Raw genomic sequence first — 21,806 nt, 5'->3', positions numbered from 1 at the left:
GTGCCATGATCTGGGCTGACCATTTCACATTTATTTAAGCCTCACAATAATAATCCCTGGAGGGGGTATTAATATTATTCCCAATTTGCAGATGAAAAAACTGAGGCTCAAAGTCCATCCTATTCCAAAGCTCTTATCATTCCCCAGAAGCTAAGAACTGGTGTGTGTGTGTGTGTGTGTGTGTGTGTGTGTGTGTGTGTGTGTGTATAGACAGAGACTGTCTGCTGGAGTGCAGTGGCACAATCACAGCTCACTGAAACCTCAAACTCCTTGGTTCAAGGGGTTGTCCTGCTTCAGCCTCCCGAGTAGCTGGGACTACAGGTGTGCATCGCCATGCCCAGCTAATTTTTATATTTTCTGTAGAGACAGCATCTTGCTTTGTTACCCAGGCTAGTCTTGAACTCCTGAGCTCAAGTAATCCTCCCGTCTTAGCCTCACGAAGTGCTGGGATTGCATCCGTGCAGCACCATGCTGAGCCTGATCTGTGTGTTTTATCAATGGGCTTTGGAGATGGTTCTTGAGGGCCAGGGGTGACTCACAGTTGAACTAAAATGAGATGTGCCCTCTCCCCGGCAGAACATACTAAAGTGCTCAGCTGGTGCTCACGTGGCTGCAGGCCTCCTGCCTGTGTGATCCCAGGGTTAGTTTGTGAGCCACAGAGGACAAGGCACCCTTGCACCACATTCTTTCACAGGCACAGCTCTCGGGGCACACATCCTCTGGGCCAGAATGGTGCAGCGCTGGCCTGGCCCCTCTCTCCTTGCTTCCCCAGAGACCATCCTAATGGGATGGGCAAGTGATCCAGTGGGCTGGTGTCACCTGAGGGAGGAGGGGCTGGGAGGGAAACCTTGTGTTCAGCTACATAAGTTCCACTGCCACAACCTTGTGACTATGTCCCCTCCTCCTGATATGGACTGGCTGCCCCAACTTGGATGTTCTTTCTGACTATGTGCAAATTCCGATTCATTTACAAATCTGCTCCCAGCTCCCCTCTGGGAATGGTGAAGCCCTGCTCAGGCACATCCCTCCTTCCTCTAACGCTATCCCTGATGACATTTCCCTGGCTATTACATAATCAAGGGAGCTCAGCCAGGACTTTAATTGGAAAGCTCTTCCCCAAGGGTCTCCGCGGATATCACTTGTGCCAGCCCAAGCCCTCTTACCTCTCAACTCCTCTCTGTGGTCTCTTTCTCTCTCTCTCTCTCATACGCACACAGGGACACACAGCTGAGGCCACATCTTCTGTGCCTGTCCTTGGCCACACTCAGTGGCTTGCATGCTTGGTGCTCACTGTGAACTATGCTGCCCTGGGTCTTTCAGGCCCATCCCCACCAGGAAGTCTTCTCTGAGCACCTCCACAGGTGGCTCAGGGCTGGCCTCCTCCTGGCTTCCGTGGCACTCTGTGCTTATGGCATTGCTGTGGATGTGTCTGTCTCCCTACCTAGGTCGTGAGCTCTCAAGGGTAGGCACCAAGCCTGATTCTTCCCTGTGCTCCCAGCCCCTGAATTGGCCCAGCCCCAAGCAGGCTCTGGGAGGGTTGATGGAACGGGTCAGTGAAGCAGAGGGAGGACCCCGCCGAATACCCTGTGGTTGGTGTCTTGGGGAGCTCTGCATTAGCTGCCTTACAGACTTTCCAGAAACACCAAGAAATACCAGCTCTAGACAAACCAAAGAAATGAATCCAGTTTTCAGAGTGGAAACTGACGCCCAGCCGGGGACAGGTGGTGCCTAGGGATGCAGGACCTCTTGGTGGTAGAGAAGTCTTAAGGGGGCTCAGTGCAAACTCCCTTAGGCCTCTCCACCCTCCTGCTGCCTCTGAGACCTCAGTAAGAGCCTGCGGAAGCTCACTCAGGGCTGTGCTCTGGGGGACTCATTTCTATTCCTTCCAGTAGACACCTTCCAGGCCCTGGGCTTGGCCTGGGACTTAGTCCTGGTGCTCACGGAGCCGTACAGACATGGACCAAAAGAGCTGCAAAGCGGGGTGAAAATCTAATAACAGAAATGTGCATAAAAGTGCCACCATGGAAGATGGGGGAGGTCAGGGGAGACACCGTGGAAGGAATGACATCTAAACTGGGTCTTAAATGAGAGTTTACAAGAGGACTAAGTGGAGATGGGAGATGAGAGGAAGTGGGTGGTTCAGTGAAAGAGAAATGTGCAAAGACAGAGAAACATGAAACAACACATCAAAATGGGGATCTGCCCAAGCCAAGTGGTGGGGCTGAAGCCCCAAAGACAGAAGGGAACCTGCACTTTAAGGCTGAAGCAGTGGGCAAGGCCACATCAAGAAGGGCTTGAAAGCTACACTAAGCCAACTGGACCCCAGCTGGTAGGAAAAGAGCCTTATATTTGCAGTCCGTGTGCCTCATGCAGAGCTCCCTTCCACCAACCCCAAAGTGGGAAAAGGCACTGGCATATGACATAATCCTATTCTATCCCTTACCCAGGCAACCCCCTAGGCCCTGTAACAAACACTTCACCACTCATGGGAACTCCTCTTAGCCACAGACATCCTTGCATCTCAGAGCTGGAGCTGTGAAGTGCTAACAATTAATCATTGCAGAGATGAGTTCACGGTGACTTCAGAATATGGAGTCCTTAGGGATAAGTTTTATAAACAGGTTTGGAACTTTAGCAAAAACAGCTTCTCTTGAGTCTGAGTAAAGGAAAGGGTTATTGCCTGGCTCAGGGCTGGTATGGCCATGGCTGGAGGCTGGGAGGAAGCCCACAATGGCTGTGTGTTTTCCCGTGAGATTTTACCTACACTGAAAATCCTGGAGCATCTTCTCGGACTCTCACTAGGGCCCAGGACTCAGTAAAAATTCAAGAGCATGAGTCAAAGCAGCCTGGCAGAGGATAGAGCTAAGTTAGAAGAGGCTCAGGACCTGGAGGCAGCCCTCTGTGGTGCTGCCCCTCACTGCCATCTCTATACCAGCACTTCGAGGTTCTTCCCATCACCACCCTCCTGGTCCTATCACTGCTGGTGACCCTCATAACCCATGGAGGAACTCAGCAAGTTGTGTGGGGTGCAGGGTGTTGCTACAGAGCTCGGATGACTATCAGTTCCTAATTGGTTAGCAGCTGTGTGGTCCTTTGTCCTGTCTTCCAAAAGCACTGCCTTTAAAAAAGACCTTTGCCTGACCTTGAGATCAAGTCTGCTCTTTTGACAAATGTGGAAACTGAGCCCCAGCAAGGGGAAGTGGTTAACCCAGGGTCATGAGGGGAGGTGGGGACAGGGGTGCGGGAGGACCCAGGTCTCCTCACTGTCTGCCTCACCACTCTGACTTCCTGGAGGTGACTCAGCAAGACAAGCAGCAGAGGAAGGAAGTGGGAAAGGGAAGCCCAGCCTGCTGGATTCCAGGTCACCACTTTGTTAGTCCAAAGCCACCAACCACCTTGGCCATGCAGCTCTGCCTGGTGCCAGTGACCTTCCAGCCCTTCCTTCCCAAGGCTGCAGCTGCTGACCATTTCCTCCAAGGTCAAGCTCACATGGCCTCTCCAGGGTCTCCAGCGACTCCCTGCTGTACAGTCCCATGGTGCTGCCCTCCTGCTGGGGTCAGGAGTCACCTCCATAGACCTGGCATCTGGCTGAACCTGTGCAGGCCGAAGGTTCATCAGTGAGATGAGAGGAGGTGTAATTACTGCCTCATGTTTAATAGCTGGGCTCTGGGGCCTGTTTTCAGTTTTCATCACTTGCTGGCTATGGGTGCTTTGATCAACCTCCCTGAACTCAGTTTCTTTAATCTGTAAAATGAGATTACATGCAACAGTATCTACTTTGTAGGTTGCTTGCAGGATTAGATGAGATAATGGCCAGCCGCAGACCATGAACTTAAGACACATTGGCTTTTGACATCATTGACTATGCTAGGTGTGTTTACATGCATCCTCTCATTTAATCTTCACAACAACCTGCCAGGTGGATACCATTATTCTCTTTCACTGGTGAGGTGAGGGCACACAGCTCATGGCCAGACGTGAACCTGGTTCTGTCTGATTCCAGAGCCTAAATATTCTCCTACCAGCTACAGAACCTTCTCTTACTGTTATATGGTCAAGTGCCTGTTTTTGCCCTATCACCACGTGCTTGTGTGGACAGGGCCTCTTCTCCTTCTCCCTGGATTCCAGTCCTGGCTCTGACACTTCTCAGGAATGAGACTTGTCTCTGAGCCCCCACTGTCCCATCCATACACTGAAAAATTGGCACTCCCCCAGCCTTCTTCTTGGAGGAACACACAAGAGGACAGATGTGATGGTGTTTTGCAAACTGTACCTTGCTGTTTGAATGCAAGGTGTTACTCCCCCAAACAGAAATGCTTTTGGGACTGTTACGAGTGCAGCCTGAGGGCAGAGATCCAGGAGGACCAGGGCCTGTAGGAGTACCTGCCTTGGCCACCACAGGAATTGCTGCAGGTCCCTTCAGTTTGTGGCTTTCTATATGTTGAGAGCAGGTCATTGAGAGCAAGGCGGGGAGGCTGCAGATACAGTACAAGTCTTTGTTTCCTTGCCTGTTTCCTCCACTGCACTGTAAGTTCCTCAAGGGAACTGGACTGGCTCACAGCACATCCCTTGGATGGATGGCATTCACCCCCCTCTCCGGCCACATGGGCTCCTGGGAGCTCACCAAGTGGGCCATGCTGCTTTGTCCCCATGCCCAGCTCAACTCCCCACGGGAAGAGATCATCTTTCTCTCGTGAACCCAGGTCCCCACCTCAACTGTAGCACTTACTATATCACAAACCCGATTTCTACCTTGAATCCTTTTTGGAACAGGGTCAGGGTTTGAATAAATAAATATACTTGAACTTATTTGTTTTCTGTCTGTTTCTTTTGCTGGATTGTAAGTTCCCTAAGGCACCTTCTGTGTGATACTCATCTTTGTAACTCTCAATAACCAGCACCAGGAACCTTTGGGGTATGTGTAGCATGGTTCTCTCTCCAACCCACCTCTCTGTCTTGCAAACTCCCCCTCTCTCAGGGGCTGGTGTGCGTTGGAACTGTGTGTAACAGTGGAAACAACAGGCACCAGTGGATCTGACCAGCAAATGGACTGGCTTATCATTTGGGGGTTGCCTCATGTCTTGATGAATTCTGGGTTTACTTTTGGGTTCTAGACTGTGGTTTTTTTGTTTTTTTGTTTGTTTGTTTGTTAATTTTGTTTTGTTTTGTTTTGTTTGAGATGGAGTCTCACTCTGTCACCAGGCTGGAGTGCAGTGGTGCAATCTCAGCCCACTACAACCTCTACCTCCTGGGTTCAGGAGATTCTCGTGCCTCAGCCTCCCGAGTAGCTGGGACTACAGGCACACACCACCACGCCAGGCTAATTCTTTTGTATTTTTAGTAGAGATGGGGTTTCACCATGTTGGCCAGGCTGGTCTCGAATTCCTGGGCTCAAGTGATCCTCCCACCTTGGCCTCCCAAAGTGCTGGGATTACAGGCATGAGCCACCACACCCGGCCATAGACTGTATTTTCAAAGTCACCACTTAAGTAATCTCCTCCAGAACAATGGGCCCATCGATGTTCAAGATACACAATGGGGAGAAAGCAAGGAGTAGGAATCCATCAAAAGCCCCGTACAGTTGTCTTCTTTTCTCCTTGACTTTGCCGTTGATGAGTTTACATGCCTGACCACTTCCAGGACATATCAAGCCTGGACATAGCTGGATTGTGAGAGTGTGCTGTGTACTTCTAAGTACTGACTGGACCCATGCAAAAGCCCAGCCTCTTTTATGGGTCAAGGAGTCCTGGTGAAGACAGTATCAAGCCTTCTGGGGGTGGGGATGGAGTATAAACAGACAGCAGTTCTGAGACCCCAGAACCCAGGAAGCAGTTCTAGCTGCTATGAGTCCCTGGTTCTCATCTGTGAAAAGGGAGAATAATAAAATCCACCCTGCAGAGTTATCAGAGGAGCAGCATGAGATTACAATATATAAACACAGGAGCACGGTAAGAATGGATTCATTCACTCCACAAATAATCATTTAGCATCTACTATGGACCAGGCCCTGTTCCACGCACTGGGCACAATATACAGCCAGTGGCATGTGGGCTGGTCCTGAGTGCTATCAAGAAAGGTGAAGCAGAAAAAGGGAACACGGAATGGGGGTGGTGGCAGTAGGAGGTGCTGCCATGTTAAGTAGGGGACCAGAGAAGGCTTCACTGAGAAAGGGACATTTAAGTAAAGACCCAAAGGAAGTGAGGGATGGGCCATGTGCATATGCTTCCTAACAGAGGAAACAGTAAGTGCAAAGGCCCTGAGGCCAGAGTTTGTAGAACAGTACACAGTCCAGAGGATATGGGGGCAAGAAAATCACTGGGGCTGTGAAGGCATTTATGCAACTTCTGAATTTCACTCAGAGACAGGAAGCTATGGGGGGTTTTCCAGCCAAGATGGCATAACCTGACTTTTAGAGCTAATCACTAAACTTTAGCTGCCCCTTCTCTTCAAAGCCTCATTTAATATCCAGACCTCTGCAACTCCAGCCTATGTGCCTCTCCTTTCTTAGATTTCTTCCAGCTTTCCACATCTCTCCAAACCAAGAGGGCTTCATCATGCTCTGCCACATGCAGGCTGGAGAGGGACCTCGCAGAGAGGCTGTGGTTGGGAAGGGAGAGAAACAGAGCAGTCTTAGGTAATGGATCTTGCTCTCCTCTCTCTGTGCTCTGAGGGCCTCTGGGCCTGGCCCAGCTGCAGCAAACGCACACACTTAGGTGCACGGCGATGCTGGGAGCAATGACAGAGTCCCCGGTGCCCCTTCATCATCTGAGAAAGCTCAGTGCAGAACTGGGAATTTCACTCCATGCTCCCTCACCCTGCTTATCTACCAAAAGGTGAAATCATTTGTTTTAAAATAAAACAATTCCCATCTCTATCAGTGGTTTTTAACCTTTTTTGGGTCACTGGCTCCTTTGAGAATCTGCTGAAAGCTATGAGCTATCAGAAAATGAACATGAGGTATGTACTCATTTTCTTATCATTTTAGGGGTTTCACAGATCCTTGAAAATTCGGTGAAGAAACCATTATCTAAGCCAACAATTTCCCAGCCACAGCTCCAGATGAATGAATGAATGAATGAACAAATAAATAAAGAGGCTGAGTGCAAATGGAGGAACGATGGGGGATGAACAGAGCAGAAAGACGCATCTGCCTGTGGGCACCACGGTTCTTGTTGATGGTTCCTGACGCCTTCAAAGAAGCCAACTGGGAAGTGACATGGGGTCAGGGTGTGCTTGACAGGTGACCTCCAGATAGCCAAGCCGATCTCCTTCAGTTCCTCTCGTCTGACCCCTTCTGTTGCTCTCCTCTGACCCCTCTGGGTGACTGTCATCCTAAAAGGTATCAAAGCACACTTCCCTGTCTTTCTCAGGGTGTCCTGAACAAAACAGGACTCTTTTCCTGGACGGCAATGGGGCAAGAGAATGAATATAAATTCAGATGTATAAAATGTAAGCAATCACTTTTTCTGGTCATATGGCTGACCTGGCTGAGGCCCAGAGCCCCCACATCGGTCCCTCCCCAGCCCTCTTTCTGGGATCCAGGTTTCTGGCCTCCCAGTTCATTTTAATTTTTGATATATCTCCAGGGAAGGTGGAATGAACACTTAACTCATTCTTAAAGTCACACCTCCCACTGTGAAACTTTTTAACACAATCTCATTTTTTTCTAATCATTGTTCTACACTGTAACATAGGGAGACCTTAGGTGGACTAGGGTGGGTAGGAATCCGTCCAAACACACAATGGTCCCAGGGAACTCTTCTGACAGAGAAGCACCTCCAAGGCCCCAGTGATGTGGCTCCGCCACCTCTCCTCTGATCATCCTGCCTCCTCCTCGGCACCATGCTCCAGACATCCTGAGCTGGGAGTTCCCCAAACGGATCTGTTTTTTTCTGCCTCTGTTGCTTCATGTGTGCTGTGCTGGCCACCTGGAACACCTGCTTGTCTCACAAGAAAGCTCTTACCTCTCTGCTCAAGCTCACCTCCCAGCCTCCTCAGAGAGCCCATTTCCTTCCCCTGGGAATCCCGCGTCCTCACCTTAACCTCAGCACTTAGGACACTGTATTTCCAACTTCTAAAAAAAATCTTTTTGGGAGAATAAAGTTACAGTTTAGAGAAAGACACTTACAAGTGTTTACTTACCGATTCATTTCATGAACTGAGTCTTATTTATCTTTGTTTCCCCAGCAAACAGCACAAGGTACGTATTGATGTTTCCGTAGGTATTTGCAAATAAATGTTTTCCTGGTAGAGTGGTTCTCTCTCTACCCTTCCAGCTAGATTGTCTGTTGTGACCTCAACCCCCTGCTGGTAGGGTCCCACCTTTCACTGGCCTCCCTCGGCCTCCACAGGGCACCTGTAGAACTGTGTGCAAACCATGAGGGAATAGGCGCCGAGGGGCTCTCTCGGGAGTGATCTCGCCAACGTAGTGTTTGGAGGTTGTGCCTCAAGTTACGGCTGCCCTGGTGAGTCTGTGCTTTCTGGGATCCGGGTGGGTAGGGTCACTGGCGGGGAAACCTCCTCCAGCAAGTTGTCATAGTAACCAGGACTTTCCATTTCACGGGAGAGAGTCCCTGGGAGGAAAAACACACCAAGGGCTTGGGGGGAGTGGTAGGAAGCCATGAAAAGCCTTCTGACACTGTCCTCCCGTACCCTTTGCTTTGCTTCCTACTGGTTTACATGCTCAAGGTAGAGGCCATTATGTGTGGGCATCTGAGTAGAAGCTGCTGAAAATAGCCGCCCGACTATTTCAGGGAGCAGCTGAATATGCATGAAGCTATTTTAGAAAAGATGTCCCTGGCCCAGCTAATCCAAACCCCATCCTTTCCCTTAGAAGTGCCAAGACAAGTTGAATGGGACCTTTCTTAGTCTTTCCCACTAGGGTGGGGGTGCTTCAGAAGCCACAGAAACAACACCCTGGCTAATGTTGGCCTTGCAGCCTGTCGGCTTCGCCTCCCAGTCCCGTGGTCACAGAGGCTTCTAGCCAGACAGCTCAGCCTTCCACGGTCCTCCGGGGCCTTGGCAGCCTTCAACAACTACTTTGCCACAATCCCGTGTGCCTAGGTCCTTGGGAGTCTCAGATCTTAGATATTTCCACATGTTTGTTCATTTATTCATTCAACACACTTGTATTGCTGGATAACATGTGTGAGGATTGTTTTGGGTGCTGGGAAAAAAGGTTTCTGACACCAGCTTATGGCAGGGGAGTGTGGACAGGTGAGTAGGAAGACAATAACCATAAAGTTCCAAAACAGAGAGGAATCAGGTGTTGGGAGGTTGGGGAAGGAGCCCTTGCTTCTTCCTGATGGCTGGAGAAAGAAGATGGCATTTGAGCTGAGCCTTGTCTGAGAAACATGGCTGGCTCAAGGGGCAGGGGATGGCTGGGTGTGGCAGGGGCACCCTGGTGGAAGGGTGTGCCTGCCAGGAAGTGAGAAAGAAGGGCAGGAGATTGTGGGGACACTGAATGCTGGGCTAGCAATGCCTTCTCTGAGTCCTCAGGCTGGGATGGGGAGCACCCCGCTTCCACGAGCCTGAAGTGCCTGGTGCACCCTTGCCACTGCCTTCAACCTAGACCGGAAGTGCCTTGGGCCAGGAGCCTGGTCAGATCCTCCTGAGCATCTCCAGAGCCCTGTGCCAGGCTTGGGACTGAGTACACTTACATATTGTTGGCTGAAAGCATGGATTCTGGCCCGGCATGGTGGCTTACACCTGTAATCCCAGCACTTTGGGGGGCCGAGGCAGATGGATCACCTGAGGTCGGGAGTTCGAGACCAGCCTGGCCAACATGGTGAAACGCTGTCTCTACTAAAAATACAAAAATTAGCCAGGCATGGTGGTGGGCACCTGTAATCCCAGCTACTCGGGAGGCTGAGGCAGGAGAATCGCTTGAACCCAGGAGGAGGAGGTTGTAATGAGCCGAGATCGCTCCATTGCACTCCAGCCTGGGTGACAAGAGTGAAACTCCATCTCAAAAACAAAAACAAACAAAAAAAAGAAAGCATGGATTTTGGAGCCAGACTTCCTGGGTTCAAATCTGGGCTCTGCCCCTTACTCACTGTGACCTTGGGCAAGTTATCTGACCTCTCTTTGCCTCGGCTATAAAATGGGGATAATACTAGAGTCTATCTCATGGAGCTTCTTGGTGAAAAGACTCCATTACATGAATTAATATATGTCAAGGGCTTAGAAGTCTGTGTGGCATATAGCAAGCAATACATAAAAGTGTTAACTATATTATTCTAAAGAATTTGGATTTTTATCTTGAAATGGAGTGCCATCAATAACAAGTTTTCTTTCTAAATTGAAAATAGCTTTATTGCTTTGACTGATCATATCATATGTACCTACTGTAAAAAGTTAAAGCATTATCAGTATAAAGAAGAACAGAAAAAAATCCCCTTAAATCCTGACTCAGATAACTACTGACATGACCATCTGCTATGGCCTGAATGTATGTATCCCTCCAAAATTCATATGTTGAAATCCTGACCATCAAGGTGATAGTATTAGGAGGTGGGGCCTTTGGGAGGTGATTAGGTTCTGGGGACAGAATCTTCATGAATGGGATTAGTGCCCTTATAAAAGAGGCCAAAGAAAGACTTCTCATCCCCTCTACCATTTGAGAACACAGCAAAAAGGTAACTCCTATGAATCAGACAGTAGAGCCTCATTAGATCACGAATCTGCCTTGATCTTGAATTTCCCAGCCTTGAGAACTGTAAGAAATAGATTTCTGTTTTTCTAAGCCACTCAGTTTATGGTATTTTGTTATAGCCTGAATGAATGAAGACACTATCTTTTTAGATACAGTTGATCCTCTTTATTCATAGATTCTGTATTTGCAAATTTATCTACTTGATCAAATTTATTTGTAACCTCCAAATCAATACTTACATTCATAGTCACTTGTGGATGTGCAGAGTGGTGAATTTTTTTTTTTTTTTTGAGATGGAGTCTCATTGTATCTGTAACCTCCGCCTCCCGGGTTCAAGTGATTCTCCTGCCTCAGCCTTTCGAGTAGCTGGGATTACAGGCCTGCGCCACCATGCCCAGATAATTTTTGTATTTTAGTAGAGACACGGTTTCACCATGTTGGCCAGGCTGGTCTTGAACTCCTGAACTCAAGTGATCCACCTGCCTCAGCCTCCCAAAGTGCTGGGATTACAGGCGCGAGCCACTGCGCCCAGTGTGGTGAAAATTATGAGTTGCCTAATGTGCGTGTTCCCAGATGAGGCTGAATGAGGCGACCTTCTGCCTTCTAGTTTCAGATCCCATATGGTAAACAAGTGTCCACAAAAAGGACACTATGGACAGTTTTCGCAGTTTTGCACTTTTTGTTTGGTGATTTTACTTTTTCAAATGGCCTCCAAGTACAGTGCTGAAGTGCTTTCTGGTGTTCCCAAGCACAGGGGAGCTACTGTGTGCCTTACAGAGGAAATGCCATGTTAGGTAAGCTTTGTTCAGAGAGGAGTTATAGCGCCACTGGCCCTGAGTTCAATATTAATGAATCAACAATCTATGTTAAATAAGGTATCTTAAAACAGAAACACACATAAAACAAGGTTATACATTGATCAGCTGAGAAAAACATTGTAACCAGAGGCTCACAGGAATCTTATGCTGTAGTTCTCCTAGGAGCAACAGTTCAGTATTTGCTAATTCTGTGTTTGTGAGGACTTTATAGAACATAACTACTATGAATAACAAGAATCAGTGACATCTTTCTATATATATGGATGTACGCTTCTGTGCAATTTGGAATGGACGTTCCATACCCTTTTGATACTTTAAAAAATCATGTTAATATGTCAAAGGCATCTTTCCATTTTCATAAATACAGGTCCTCAGATGGCTGCATCACTGTGCACGTCTCTGTAATGAATAACCAGTAGCTCCCTATTGATGGACAATTTGGTTGCTTCCCATTATTTGCTATTACAAACAATACTATGATGAACATCCTTATTGGTAATAATAAAAGAGCTAGCATTTATTCAGCACTTAGTAGGGGCCCAACCCTCTGCTAAGAGTTTTATAAGTGTTATCTCATTTAAGCTTTGCCACAAGCCTATGAAAGTGGTATTATTATGCCCACTTTGCAGATGAGGACTTTGATGCTTAGAGATGTTAAGGAACTTTTCCAGGGCCAGGTGGCTTGAAACAAGGTCTCTCTGATCTCAGACTCCACACTCTTAACTAATGCTCTGCTGCTTTCCTACACACATAAACCTTGGGCACTTTAGGATACTTGTTTAGAAGTGAACTACTGAGTTGAAAGGTGGGGACATTTGAAAGTATCAATATATAATCTCCCCTCCAGAAAATGTGTATCAATTCGTGACCCACTAAACAGTGCTCCAGTGTTCCTGTTTCTCATTCTGCATTTCCCCAAGTATTTTCATTCTTTGAAATGGCCCCCGAAGGACACTTTGATTGTTTAATGTGTATCCTTTGCCCCTGGGTGATGACTCTTCACATGCTTTGTATCCTCTGTATTTTGTCATTTATGAATTGCTTGTTCATAGCCTCTGCCCATTTTTCCGCTGGCAATTTGTCTTTATCTAATACTTCACTTACAAGAGCTCTTTGGGTATTAGTGCTGCTAACCTTTTACCCATCATGCCTATGTTGAAATACTTTTCTTAGTTTGTTATCATCCTTTAACCTGATTATTGTGGGGTGGGGTGTTTGCCCATAGGGTTTTTAATTGTTTTCCTTCACAGTTTCTGGATTTGATATTACACGTAAGGAGGCATTCGTCATTCCGGTATGACACAAATATTCCCTCGTTGTCTTTCTTTTAGTATCATTATGGTTTCATGTTTTTTAATCTCCTTGGAATTTATTTTGGTGTAGGAACTGAGGTAGGGAGCCAGTTGTATTCCCTCTCCTCCATACAAATAGCTCGTTGGTTGTCTTTAGAACACATCAGGAATCACCTGCATTTTCATCTCTAATTATCAATGCCATGCATTCACATACCAATCCTCACGTACACTGATATCTACTTCTGGGCTCTCTGTTCCTTGAGCCACAGGTCTATTTCTGTACCAACACTGATTTTTTTTCTAGGCCATTCATCCATGTTTATTTTTCCAGATGTACTTTGTAAACATTTTATGAAAAATTTTTTTTGGGATTTCGAGATTCAATTTTATTTATAGAACAATTTATAATACCTTCCTCAGTTGACTCTTCATAATTTTATGCTTTTATTTCTTTGGAGAATGAAGTCTTTTTCCCTCTATGCTTTCTAACTGCCTTATTTTGGTACCACCTTCTTGATGAAAGCTTTTCTACTCAGCCCTGCAAGAGTCTTTTCTAATCTCTCCCCACTCAGCACTCTGCCTTTTGCATGCCCCACCCGACCTTTTTACCCAGAATTATAATTACTGCTTAGACAGTGAGCTCCTTGAAGGCAGGGTCCTTGCATGGCCTATTTATACATTTCCTACCACACCTGGCAGGTTGTCGGGGCTCTGGAGATATTTGCCGGGTGAATGAATGAATGAACAAGTGAATGAAAGACATCCTCCTGGAAAGCTGATCGTGAAATGAAACAAATCGACTACAAAAACCCTCTTTCATAGGCTTTCATTAGAAAACAAAATATTTGTCCTTGGCTAAATCTCCAAGAACGTGTCAGAATGAGAGAAGTGGCTCACTACTAGACTGCGTGTCATGTGCAACACGTCCCAACACCTGTCCTCAGAGACTGCCACCCTCACCAAGCAACAGGGCACTTCTCAGGCAGGCTCTCAGGCCCTAAAAGGCCTCCAGGAGAAGGAACACAATTATTCACCATGTGCCTGTCGCTGAGCTAGACTTTTACCGATAAGATACAACACCCTGAAAGTTGGGATCACTAGTCCCATTTTGCAAATGAGGAAACTGAGTCTCAGAGAGATGTAACCCTACCTAGTAAGTGGTAGGGCCTGCTGAAGTCAGGGCTGTGGGACTCTAAAAACCTCGCCTCTCCTATAATAACCTCCAGACCACCAGAGTCTGGGAGGTTGAGGGGCTGCGGCCCAGAGGGGAATGCTATACAGAGTCAAAGAGCAGGGGTCCTGCTGTCACTAAACCAAGACAGTCCCTAGAAAACTTGTTTCCCCCAAAGCTGTATGATGCCGCTTCTATAAATCATTCCTAAAGAGCTTGGGTCAAAGAGCTACTGTCAGGCAGGGGGCACATCACACAGGCATTATTGTTGCTATGGGACTGGGGAGTGGAGGTATGGGGGAGGTGGTGGACTCGCCATGGAGGCGGGGTGTTGGTCTCCAGTACCTATCTGGAGATGGCCCTCCAGAGTCCTCCTCCTTGCTTGCCCAGGGGGTTGTGGCTTTTAGACAGCCCTGCAGTTCCATCCTGGGAGTGCTGCCAAGCAGCCACTTCCTTATCAGGCTGGCAGTAGCTGGGCAGGCCTCAGCTTATTTCTAAGCCTGGATTAGAGCTCAGGTTTCTCATGGAGGACCATGGGTTGGGGGCCAATACATTTACTGGACTTGACTCTGTGCCTGGCCCAGCGTAGGCCCCAGGGACATGGGGATGAGCAGCCTACGAGCCTCCTGCTTCATGCAGCTCCATTCCAATCAGGAGGTGAATCACAAGGAAAACCCCCAACCCTGCCCAAGAGCCACAATAGAGATCTCTAATGCTGAGGGTGCCCAGATTTGGGGGGTCAGCCGGCTGCAGGCTGTGGAGGTTGGATGTCAGGTGAGGGCATATGGGCTTCATCCTGTGGGCAGAGGGAAATGCCCTACATTTTGAAGCAAGAGCCTGCCATGGTTAGATTTGTGCTTTAGAAACAGACCAACTAGGTATATTCGTTTTCAATAAACGTGAATTCTTTCTCAGGTGAAAATTAAAGTGTTTCCATTTTGGACAAATAATCCCAACGTAAGGAATCACAGCAGATGGCTATGGCCATGGATGAGCCACTTACCTATGGGGCTGATGAATGGGAAGAGCCCTGGGCTTGGAGTGAGAGACCCACATCCACGGTCAAGTCCCTGCCACCATCTTGCTGTGTGACCTCCAGCAAATGACTTCCCCATCTCAACCTCGGTTTCCTCATCTATCAGACAGGAATACTGCCACCTAATACACAGGGCCGTCTTCAGGACAAAATGGGGTATCAAATGGCACTGTACATTTGTACCTACTTGACAAATGTGAGGCATGAGGGTGAGACTCCTGAAGACCAGTCCACACCCCCGAGGGCATTTCAGATGCCCCACAGCCTGCAATGTCTTGGGAAGTCTCTCTCAGCTGTTCCAGCTCCAGCCAAAGACTATCCTGTAAAAACATGACCCCATCCAGAGAAGCAATCTCCCGTGTGTTTGGTGGGCCACCTGCCCACGGGGCGCAGCCTGCTGGGCCACGAACATCAACAGCAGCCCCTTCCTGGTGGGAGAAGGAACAGGGAGCTGGCTTGTTCTCTAAGAGCAGAGTGCTGGCGGGTGACGAGGCACATTTTAAGGTGGGATGCTTCTTCCTGCACCGTTGGCAGCTGTCTACATAAGGCGCCCATTATGTGCAGGCCCCAAGGCCAGCGGGCCTGAGAGGCCAAGCTAAAATTAGTGTCAGATGTGCACCCGCCAGACACACTGAACATCCGAAGGTCAGACGCCTCCAAGCAGCCACCCGGGCAGGAGCGTGGCAGATGGGCACCAAACAGCTGTGGCAGCTGCTGCCTCTTGTTCCTCCAAGGCACAGAGACAGACGGCCCTGTGCAGCAGCCTGGTTCAATAGCCCAGCTTGAGTTAAAAAATAGAATGTAGAGTATAATCCTAATTTAAAAAAAAAAAATCTGCGTAACTGCATAGAAAAAAAGGTGGAAGAGGAATTCACTAAATAGCCCAGTCACGGATGTGGAATAGTAGGTGAATTTTTTTCCTCTACTTTCCAAAATTTTCTCAATACATATGTATTACTTTTGTAATCAGAAGAATACACAATAAGATGCTATGTTATATATTCCTATGAAATATATAAAATGATTAAAATGCATATGCTTTGACATGTGGTATATTTGTGTGTGTGAATACATTTATACGGCTGGCTGGTGTTAAAGATCAACATTCTCCAACCCCGCATTGTACAGAAGAGACGGAGGCCCCAGGAACAAAGCAGGAAGCAGAGAGGCAGATTTTCACTGAGGCTGGTGTTGCACTGGAGTTTCCCCAAGCCTTGCCCCACTTAATTCTGTAGTTGGTTTTATTCCCACTTGATGGAGATGGAAACTGAGGTACAGAGAAGTGAACTGATTCACTCAAAGATGACCAGCTCGGAAGCCATAGAGCCAAATCCCAACCCTAGCTTTCCACCCACAGCGCACTGAGCTTCAAGAAAGGAAAGGCCTTTGAAAAAAGAACAGAACAAAACAACAACAAAAACACCCTGCTCCTTGAAGTCTCAAACATTCAGAAAGCAACTCCTTAAGGGAGTGAGTTTTGAATGATTTCCTGAGCCCCTCTAGGTGCACGCCTTTCTTAGCTCTGGGGGGCTCATGGTCATCTTCCCAGAGCTACCCGTGGGAACCTTTGAGAGGATGGGTAACAAATCATGATGTGGGGGCACAAAAGGCACAGCAAATCCCAAGGTGGGACTGGCTGGCAGGTGTCAGGCCTTTGGGACAGGGTGAGGGAGAGCGAGTTGGCTGGAGAGGCTGCTGTCTAAACTCTCAGTCTTCCAGTGCTTTGGGAGGGGCAGCACCCCTCTGCAACGCCAGATGCCCTGATCTGAGGCCTTTGCTCCAGCTCTTCCCTCTGCATGAATGCCATCTCTATCCCCACATGCTGCCCTCAGTCTTCCAGGGCCCAGTTCATCCAGGCATTTGTGCATTCTTATTGGTGAACACATTTTAATTGAGGGCCTGCTAGGTGCTAGAGCAAAAGACATAGTATCAACCCTATAGGTGCCTCTAGAGCTCAGAGAAAGGCTACCCAGGGTCATTCAAGCATAGACTCTGGGGCCAGACTGTCTAGGTTCACCCTGGCTAAGCCACTTCACAGCCCTGTGTGTTTGGGCCAGTCACAGTCTCTCTGTGCGTCAGTTGTCATCTGTAAAAGAGGATGAAAAGAGCACCTGCCTCACAGACTAGTGCAGGTGGAGTGTACATCTGTGTAAAGCTCTTAGAGAACAGTGCCTGGCATGTAGTAAGTGCTCAATAAACCTCAGTTGCTATAAACATTCTCATCATTACCCTCTGGTGCAGATTCCCTCCTTATGGTGCCCACCCTACTTTTGTCCTCTGGCTGCTACCTCCTCTATGGTCCCATAGCACTTTGAACACCCCTCCATGAGAGCACTGATGGGCATGCAGTACAGGTGTCTGAGGCCCTGTTCCCTCCTTGTCTCTACCTGGGTAGAGACTAAGTTTCTTCATCTCCATCCCAGCACCCAGCACAGATGTTATAACATCACCAGGTTTATGTCAGCATTTGCAGGTAATGTGTGCTTTCAACTCCAGTCGAGAAAAGTCTTAGAGGCATTACAGGTTGTCTATCTGGCCTTATCATGGAGCTCATCCATGTTGCCCTTGAACTGTGGGGTCTGACCCTGGGTGTGATCTTTCCGATGAGAACCAAGTTGATGAGGGAGCTGTGTGCTAAGCTTCCATGAATGCTTCTCTGTGACAGGGAGTTCTGCTGGGCAGGACATCGAAAACACCAACTACTGACACCCCAACACATCCTGGTGTTTCCCATGCCATGCCTTTCTCCACTGGGGCCCCATGACCCCACTGCTGATCTAAGAACTCCCATGGATCCTTCGGGTGCCAGTGCTCCTGGCCCCACCCCCACAATGCTTCTGCTAGCCACAGCCCCCACTGAATGTAGCTCCCTCTCTCCTGGTCTTCTCTTGTTTCTGCCCTGGGCCTGTGGGGCTGCTCCTGCTCTCAGTGTGTGGCTGTTCCTTTGTCTATGTGTCCCTTCTGGAGAAGGGGCAAACTTGCTCTTGTTTGGGCCCCCAGTGTCCACCAATGCCAGGATCAGAGGGGTGTCAGGAAAGCTCTGCTGAGCTCATTTTTCAGAGGAAAGTCAAGCCCGCTGGCCTGACCTCCCATTAAGGCACGCACGCTGACTGATCACACCACCTTCTGAACCCAAAACTCACAGGTGGCTCTAGGCCAGCCCTGCCCATCAGTTGCCACTCACTCCATCGCAGGGCTGAGTCAGCAGGGAAGCCCCGAAAGTAAGTGCTGAGCACGTGGTGCGTACCGTGCTGGCCTCTCGCTTGAGCTCTTGCGTTTGACTCTGGCACCACTGCAGGAGGTGGGTGTTCTATACAGAGAGGCCTTCCTGAGGCTCTGATGGTTCCACTGCTCCTCAAAGGAGGGGCGGGGCAGGGTTGGAGCAAGGCTCTCTTTGGCCCCAGAACCTACTCATTCTACACTCCTGTGAGACGACAGGTGTGAAAGTGTTCTGAGTTCTACCAACGGAGGAAACTGTAAAACCATAGAATTGCCAGCTATTACCCACCACACAGAAATCACTCTAGGACAACCTCGCTATCAAGAAGAAGTCTTCAGGGGCCTTGGGAACAGCATTGAATCCTTACAGAATTGCTGCCCAGGAGGGGGTGGCCTATTGTCCTTCAGGGGCAGGAAAGGAGGAGAGTGAGTGGGAACTGGAAGAGCAGAAGAGAAGCAGTCCTGTGGCTGGAGTGGCGGCCCAACGCAGGATGGGGCCCCGGGGACCTGAAAGGATGCAGAGGGATGCTGGAGTCTGTGAGAGCCGAGGCCACAGACACTTCAGCATGGGGTGTCCTGCCCTGGGCCCCTATTGAGGTTCTGTAGATTCTGACATGTGCACCTCCTCTCATCTCGGCCTCCCCACCACCTTCCTCCCCACCCTCCCACACCCCGGTAGGGGCCTCTCTCAGAACCACAGGGCTGACTGTCTCCCTTCCCTGCTTGTGTAGGACCCAGCCTGAGCTCCTGGGTGACCAGAGTCCTGCCGCTCTCTTGGCCTCACTCCCATCCTCCTCCTCTTGGGCCCTGCATCCCAGCGACTCCACTGCTCCACCTGCTGTCCCTTTGGCTCAGAATGCTCTTCTTCCATTTTTCACCTGGTGAACTTCTATTCATCCTTCAAAGCCCAGTTCAAGCGTCAACTTTAAATTGTCTCCCTTGAACTACCCCCACAACCAAACCCCGACAGAATAGAGCCCTCCTGCCTTCACAGGTTTTGCTGTTCTGTGGCTATTTGCACATCGATCTTCTCCACTGGAGCAGAAGCTTCTTGAGGACAATGCCATGATTTGTTCATCTCTGTGCCTCAGTGCCCAGCACAGAGGATAGAGCACAACAGGAAATAAATGATGTCCTGATGACGAGGTCATGAGAGGGCAGGCACGGGGCTGGTGATTGCATCTGAGTTTGACTTCCAGCAGCATTTACTAGGAGGAATACAGGCCCCCTCCCCAAAATGCACACGTACACATATAAGGTGAACACACAGCTCAGTCCAGGATCTCTGTGGCTGTAAAGTCCATGGAGCAATCAAACAGGAGACTGAGTTCTAAGGATGTGGTACACAGCTGCAGTGTCAGCCCCACTGTCCTCCCCAGAGCCCAGGGCCTTGGCTTGAGCCCTGCTGGGTTCACCGAGTCCCACTCCCTCACTTTGCAGACAAGGAAACAGAGACCCAGAAAGGAGATGCTTGCTTGAGATTTTCCTGAGCAATAAAGGCAGGCCTGGGGTCAGAAGCATTTCCCTTGGCTCCTGGCCCAGGACTCTCCCATCACCATATGCTGCCATTTGCAGAAATGCCAGCTGCAGGACTCGGGACATTTGGGTGGCTTTTTCCTAAAGTGTCGGTAGCGTGTGGGGCTCCATTCTCCTGCCCGAGGCTAAGGTCATTCCTGTCTACCTCCTGGCCTCAAAACACAGCCTAATGGCCTTTGGGCTGCGCTGAAACTGCCCTGTGTCCTGTGGGGGATGGGGAGGGCTCACCTGCCAAAAACCAGCCGTGGTCTCATGGTCAAGATGTGTCAGAGATTTCTAGAGCTTGGAGAACTGTGTTGGAGGGAGGCCTGTGGGAAGTAGAGAAAGTGAGAATATTATGCCACCGCCATCTGTCAACTTTCATCTGAGTTTGAAAAATGTACCCAAAAATGGTGAGCACAGCCTTGCTGAAAGCAAAGCCCCAGCCACCACCCCTTCTCTAACATGGTTATGACGAGGTCAAGATCAGGTCCCTGCGGATGAAACCACAGCCTCAAAACCCCAGTACAGAGCTGAAAGTCACAAGTTGTCTGCCCCTAGGAACCCCACAGGTATGCTGGTCCTGTGCTCAGGCCTAAGGCTGGAGGAACTCCCACTTTCAAACACTCCTCGGGGAAAACACCCTTTGTGGGTTCCCTAAGCACTGCTCATTGTAATTCACTCATTCTTGCTTTCATTATTCATTCATTCATGCAAGCATTCAACAGCCATTTGGGAAAGTTGTTAGGTGCTGGTATCAGGTCCTCATAGAGATGAAGTCTCTGAGTGTGACAGCCTAGATCCAGTAAGAAAGGTGTGTGTAGACCCAGGACAAATGCCACAGGCTGGTGGGTTGCCTCCCTTCTCCAAGTGACCTCTGTGCCAGGTGCTGGGCAAAGCACTTTGGTTAAGCTGTGCAGGATGGCAGAATGTTTCTACTATTTTTGGTAAAAGGACCTCTCTTTGTATGAAATTATTTCTCCAAACTCCTCCTGATGGTAACTGTATATCTATTATCTTCTCACTGAGAAAATAAACAATACAAAAGTTACAATGAACTAATGCTTTACAATTAACTTGTATTTTAGTAATTATAGCACCACTACATATATTTAAATTACGGTTGGACACATACTCATTTGAGACATATTATTTATGTCTTCTAGGCTTAAGACTTTGAGCCCTTGGGGATCCATTCGTTCAATATTCATTCATTCAACAGACATTTATGGAGCATCTCTGAGATGCCCAGCCCTCTGGTTCAAAGGTTAGGGATCCTGGTTCAAGAAGGAGCTGCAGCTCTGCAGTGAGGTACACTTAAGCTTAAGCCCAGGTAACACTGGATGTGTGCCCTTAGGGAGGCCATCTGGTCTTCTTCCAGCTCTGAGTCCTCAAGAGTAAGATGGAGATGTAATCCTGACACTGGAAAGTTGTTACGAGGAGTAAATGAGATAGTAGAAAGCATCCAGGTAAGGGCCTGGCACCAAGCAGAAGCTCAACAAATGGGCACCCGAGGATTATCATCATCACCATCATCCCCATCAACGTCAACATCATTACTATCAACAACAGCAGCAGCAGCAGCACCACCACCATCTTGCTTCCCTTCTCTTACTGAACCTTGAGAAGCCTTTCCTTGTCCCTCTACTAGGGTATACAGTAGTTTCTACCTTATAATAGAGTTATTTGTATCCACACTTAAAATACCTTATAATAGAGTTATTTGTATCCACATTTTCTTTCTTTGGTTCATGCCCAGCTCTGTAATTTCAGAGTTGCGTGAACTTAGGTAAGTTATTTAACCTCTCTGAATTTGTTTCCCCGTATGTAAAATGGGAACTGTATTTTTAGTAATTCGTTGAATTGTAATGACTAAATGAACTGATGTACATAAAACCTCAATACAACATCTGTCATGTGGTAAATGCTCAGATATTGCAGGTCATTATTATTCATGTTATTGTTATTATTATTAACATTAGTATTAATACAATTTCTCCTCCTGGCCTGTGAGCCCCTAGGGGCATAGTCCATTGAAAATTCATTTCTGTCTCCCCACAGAGTCTAGCACAAGGCCGGTCTCCCAGCAGATATTAAT

At 48.4% G+C, this 21,806-nt stretch overlaps 1 protein-coding gene across 3 annotated transcripts in view; it reads right to left on the bottom strand.

The window, feature by feature from the left end:
- HIVEP3 (HIVEP zinc finger 3) overlaps positions 1-21,806 on the bottom strand; it is a 408,429-nt gene that overhangs the window by 171,434 nt on the left and 215,189 nt on the right. For 2 of the 3 annotated variants that reach the window (XM_054665933.2, XM_063781922.1), the window contains exon 2: positions 19,958-20,037. The exons of the other annotated variant lie outside the window; for it this stretch is intronic. The gene's annotated coding sequence lies outside the window, so the exon portion shown is untranslated. The remainder of the gene's footprint in view (positions 1-19,957; positions 20,038-21,806) is intronic. 3 annotated transcript variants of the gene reach the window in all.

The sequence above is a fragment of the Pan troglodytes genome, chromosome 1, assembly GCF_028858775.2.
Source record: "Pan troglodytes isolate AG18354 chromosome 1, NHGRI_mPanTro3-v2.0_pri, whole genome shotgun sequence".
Lineage (NCBI taxonomy): Eukaryota > Metazoa > Chordata > Mammalia > Primates > Hominidae > Pan > Pan troglodytes.
This window is presented reverse-complemented; position numbering and strand designations above follow the sequence as displayed.